Source organism: Zingiber officinale, chromosome 9A (genome assembly GCF_018446385.1).
Source record: "Zingiber officinale cultivar Zhangliang chromosome 9A, Zo_v1.1, whole genome shotgun sequence".
In the NCBI taxonomy this organism is placed as follows: domain Eukaryota; kingdom Viridiplantae; phylum Streptophyta; class Magnoliopsida; order Zingiberales; family Zingiberaceae; genus Zingiber; species Zingiber officinale.
Genome location: NC_056002.1, coordinates 84,988,231 through 84,994,149, shown reverse-complemented (window position 1 = coordinate 84,994,149; position 5,919 = coordinate 84,988,231). Strand labels below are relative to the sequence as shown.

At 36.9% G+C, this 5,919-nt stretch overlaps 1 non-coding gene across 1 annotated transcript; it reads left to right on the top strand.

Annotated features, from left to right (window-relative positions):
• The first annotated feature begins 1,327 nt into the window (after nucleotides 1-1,327).
• On the top strand, nucleotides 1,328-1,434 carry LOC122022082. Its single transcript, XR_006122825.1, has one exon. It is a non-coding gene; the product is annotated as a small nucleolar RNA R71 (small nucleolar RNA).
• Nucleotides 1,435-5,919: the final 4,485 nt, after the last annotated feature.

The following is a 5,919-nucleotide window of genomic DNA, read 5'->3' as shown; positions in this document are numbered from 1 at the left end:
TATTATAGATTGAATATGGTATAAGGCTAACACTTGCCCCCAAATTATAAAAAGTTTTTTCTATGAATTCAGATCCTATAGTGCAAGGAATGTAAAAACTTCCAGGGTCGTGGAGCTTTAGGGAAGTGTTCTTCTCAAATAGAGCTCTACATTCTTCTGTTAAAGCTATAGTCTCGATCTCTCCCTTCTTTCTTCGATTGGGCATGATGTATGATGTCCTTCAGGAACTTGGAAAACTTTGGCATTTATTGAATAATATCAATTAGAGGGACTTCAACACAAATATCTTTAACCTTGTTAAGAAACTTGCCGAATTCTTCATCTATTTTGGTCATGGCTAGTCTTTGTGGTAAAGAGATTGGTTGACTTTGTGGTAGGAGCGGAAGAGTCCCTTCAACCATCTTGGTACTCTCCTCATCATCTTGGATCTGAACTGGATCAAATGTTGGAGAAGAAGGCTCTTTTTGAATTTCAATCCCTTTTTGAGCAGTCACTTAGGGATCTCCCAAGATCCGTCTGCTCCGAAGCTTGATTCTATTCCAGTGTTCCACTGAGTTGATATCAGGTTTTCCTGGAAATATAAGGATGATGAAGCTATCTGAGCAACTTGGCTATCTTGCATTTTTTGGTATTTTTCAGAGCATCCATTCTTTAATTGAGTAGTTTGATTTCTTTCTTCATTTCATTTTGGTTGGTAAGAACTTCTTCAAGCATTTTTTTTTCTAATCTGGATAGTTGATAGCCTTGAGAAGATTGTTGTTATTGATAGCTTTACTGTCTAGGCTGGTAGCTTGGTCTAGCCCCCATGGATGGTCCTTGCTCTTGGTTGTCACAATAAGAAAAATTTGGATGATTCTTCCACCCGAAGTTATATGTGTTGGAGATGGCATTTTGTCTTTGGTTGTAACTCACTATAGCATCACACTCCTCAAGTTGATCAATTTGTGTAGAGATGGCTTCCAATGGGTATGTGTCTTAAGCGTGGTCTATGCTCCCACAAGTTTTGCATACACATACTATAACATTGACCGTGCTTGTGTTTGTTCTCATATTCTCCAGCTTTTTTGTTAGAGCATCCAGATTTATAGACATTAATGTAATTACATCTATATTAAATTTTTATGATACTTTAATTGGGTTTACATATGAAGAGCCTCCACATCTTTCGGATGCCCACTGATGGTGGTTCTGAATTATACTTTCAATGATGTCCTCGGCCTTATCTAGACTTTTGTTCATTAGCGTCCCTCCAACTGTAGAGTCTAGAGACACTTTTATGTGGTAGTTGATGTTGTTATAAAATGTATGTAGTACTAACCATTTTTCAAATCCATGATGTGGGCATTATCTAATCATATTATTAAATCTATCCCATTCTTCAAATAGTGATTCAAAGTCTGACTATCTGAAGCTTGCTATCAAATTTCTCATATGAGCAGTTTTGCTAGGAGGATAGAATTTGTCCATAAATTGTTGCTCACATTACTCCCAAGTTGGACTGAATTATCAAAGAATTGAGTCAATAGGTGGTCTGGTGATGCTAGACCTTCTCACTTCCTTGTGGAGACCTACTTCACCTTTTAAGATGACACCCTAAACGTCCGTTAGTAGGATCTGCCTATCACTATCATCCCTCGGTCATACGATCTAGGGTATCCCTCTACGAGATCCACAAGCACACACAAACATTCAATAAAACATGATAATTGAGTCCAAATACTTGAATTCACATAAGATCAAATAGATACAAAATATGCTAACATCATTTAGATAGGAATTTTGCATATCCATGAGTTCATACATCAAATCACACCACAACTACTCCCTTAATCCTAGAATAAATGATCTACTCCATGGTACTAAGATAGAGATCCAAAGACATAAAGATCACAAGCATTCAAATCCCAAATTGAAGATAAGAGAAAAGAAATACTTATCCAATGGCGTTGAGTGATCTTTGGATCCTGAGCTTCCGGAGTTGTTGCAGAGATGGAGATGGCCTCGGATAATCGGAAGAAGGTCGAAGAAGGCAAGGATCGATACCAAGATGGATCTCCCCAAAGGGAGAGCCTTCCTCACATAGAAAGGGGAAGAAACCCCCTTTTATAGAGTAGGGCACAAGCACCACATGGCCCGTGGCATGACCATGTGGCCTCCATATGGCCTCCTTCTTCTTGGTCTCGGCCAGGATGACATGGTCGTGTGGGTTCACACGGCTGTGATCTGCTTTGCCTTTGAATGAGCTACATGGTCTTGTGGATTCACACGGTCGTGCTCTTCTTCTCTTATGCTTGGCCACATGGTTGTGTGGGTCACATAGCCAGGTCTTCTTGCTCTCTGGAAATTTTGCACGACCGTGTGGATCCACACAGCCATGCTCTGGCTGTTGTTGGTGGGGTGACATGACCGTGTGGGTTCACACGGTCGTGCCTTGCTCCTTCTCTGGTGAAGCCATACAGTCGTGTGACTTCACACGGCCAAAGTCATCCTCCTCCTTGCTCCTTTGACACGGTCGTGTAGGGTCACACGGCTAGTGTCATTTACCTTCATTTGCTGTTTGAATCGACCACGAACATCATTTTCTCTTCGAATTTGACTCCTGTCAACATAAAATGCACAAAGAGCAGATCTCCAAACAAAGAAGAGTAATTATGCTAAAAATGACAAGGGGTATAAAAATGTATAGATAAAGCATGCGTAAAGTATGTGAATTTGCGTCAAAATATGTATAAAAGTGTATATAATCTATACACATCACACATTTGAGTAACTTTGTTAGATCACAATATAACTTAATTTTGAACGTGGGTCAATATCAAATCTTAGGTTATATTATATGGTGCTCCATGCACCAATAACAATAACAACTTCTCAAGACATATCCAACTTAAGAATCTAGCGCTAAATCAACTTCAATACAATAAATTGGTCTAATTAGTTTATAGTGATCTCATCACCCTCCATCATCACAGCTATTAGTAGGGATGGTAATGGGGCGGGTTTAAATCGGATTTAGCCAATCCTAGAACTCACCCATCAGAAAAAAATAGACCCGAACTCAGACCAAACCCGCCATGCCCCGATCCTGCTTAAAACTCGGCGGGTTCAAGATTTATACCTCAAATCCCCTTCTAAACTCGATCAATGGATTTACACCCACCCCATAACCCTTTTGACCATGTTTAAATCCGCCCCAAATAGGATGAGTTTAATATGAGGTCGGGTTTATACCCGACCCATTGCATCCCTAGCTATTAGGGTGAGCAAAATTTTGATTATGAATTTTGAAAATTGATTAAATTAATTTTTTATTAAATAATAAAAATATAAGATTTTTTAAATGTTTTATTAAATTGATTAAATTTTTATTAAAAGGTTTAATATTTTTATTAAAAATTGATTAATTTATTTTTTAATCAAATTTATTTTTTTATTAGTTAAATTTATTTAGTATTAATAGTAAAATTGGTGGATTTGGTTGGGAAAAAAAATAGTTAGTTTGATTTTAACCAATTTGATTCGGGCGGTTTAAATTATTACTGAATGTTCATCCTTAATTGTTACTAAGAGAAGACTAACTTAAACCTTATTTATCTTTCTTTTATCAAACATTAAAATGGGAAAAATTAACATACAAAGTTAACATAAATGGCAACATCTTATTATAATCACAACCATATTGATCAAAATGTTATGAAGAAAAACAATTTTATTATTCGGATTTCTATGATTATAAAAATACGGAATCTTCTTAGATCCGAATAGTAGCCATAAAATGGACTCGGTCAAGATTTATAGTCGGAACTGGAAAAGGATCATCTCTAGATGGGTCGAATACTGATTAGATCAAAACAAACTAGTGAACAAGTGGTTCATACACTATACAAAATAATAATTTTGTGACAAAATTTACGATAACTTAAAAAAAATTCATCACAAAATTAATTTGTGATGAAAAATTTTCGGAACAAATTAGATGCCCCTAAATTTTGGGACAAAATAATGTAAATTCATTGTAGGTTTGAAACAAATAAGATTTGGGATCATAAAAATTTCACAATGAATTCTTTTTCGTCGCAATTTAACAATGAATTATGCAATGAAAACAATATTCATTGCAAATTTTGTAATGAAAATCCCTTTTCATTACATATTGATATCATGAAATTTCACGACGAATTCTTTTTCATCGTAAATTTGTAATGAATTTTGCGATGAACAAAACATTCATCGCAGATTTTGCGACGAATATCTCTTTTCGATGTAGATTAGAGATCACGAAATTTGGCGATAAATTCTTTTTCGTCATAAATTCGTAATGAATTTTGCAACGAAAAAACATTTGGAATAAAATTTGCGATGAATTTACATTATTTTGTCACAAAATTTGGCGACTCCTTATTTGTTTCAAAAAAAATTTCATTGCAAATTAATTTTTGATGAATTTTTTTGTCATATTCAAAAATTTATATACATGATTTGTCATATTCAAAAATTTGTATACATTTTTGTATACTAACCTACCCTTTGTGCATTTTATCATGTATACAAATCATATTCAACTCTATTCTTATACAAACACAATAATAAACAATCTAACACATCTTATACAACAATTAAACAATCCAACACATCATATATATATATATATATACAATTCATCTAAACAAGTCATATTAATATTCAATCCAACACATCATATATATATATATATATCCCTGCGGTTTGGTGCGGCTATGATGAGATGGACGCGCCATGTAAGCAAAAAAAATAAAAGGAAAAATCACTACCGCAGTCGCACAACCATTTCTCCACCTCTCCCGTCGGTCGCCGCTGATCTTCACGGGACGCTGGCGGATCACCCCTCAGTCGGATTACAACTAGATCACGGCCGGATTCTGGCCAAATCATGGCTGGATTACGGCCAGATGGCGGCCGAAATCTGGCCGTTTCATGGCCAAAATATACCGCACAGCTAGCAGATACATCACTGCCAATTCTAGCCGCGATCCGGCTTGAGTCTGGTTGCGATCCAGCCGAAATCTGATCACGATCGGATTCTGTCCGGATCGCGACTGGATTCCAGTCGAATCGTGGACAGAATCGACAGCGCTGCGTCTGCTAGCGTCGCGGCCGATTTTGGCCATGAAACGGCTGAATTCCAGCCGTCATCTGGCCGGAATCCGATCATGATCCGATCGGAATCCGGTCACGATCTGGTCGCGATTCCGGTCAGATCGCAGCCAGAATCAGCAGCGCTGCGTCTGCTAGCGTTGCGGCCGATTCTGGCCACGAAATTGCATATTCCAATTTTTGGCAATTATGCGATCTGGGTGGTGTGCTCAATGGAAGGAAGGTCATATCTCCTGCCATGAGTTTCATGTTACTGTCGAGAAGTCTATGAAGCTTAATCAATGTATATAACTGACAGACATGTAAAAAAAATTCTAAAACAAAACTTAATCATCATAAAATTATCTTTCCTCGATGACACTTGGTATTTAAATTGACACACCATTGAATACATTCCTCTTTCTTAAATTAGCCTATAGTGGTACATAAACTCCAAATAACAAAAATATCAGACAAAAAATTGTAGTCATTACAAAATAAATTCATGAGGAACCATCACCACCATCATCATTGCAACCACCATCATCGGAACTGGGAGGAATCTAACTTGGAACAAAACCTAACTGAAGATGTCGCATAATAAAGTCCAATTGTCTACACATTTCTTTCATTTCCTAATCTCTTTCTACTATTACGCCCTTCAAAATGGTAACATTTTCAATCAAGTTATGTATCTGTGTCGTTACTGTTGGTGGGGTGGAAAAAGATATACAACTAACTCTTTGGGTTCTACTCAAAGAACTCATTCCCAATATTCTTTCTTCCCCTTTCGATCCCTCACTCACC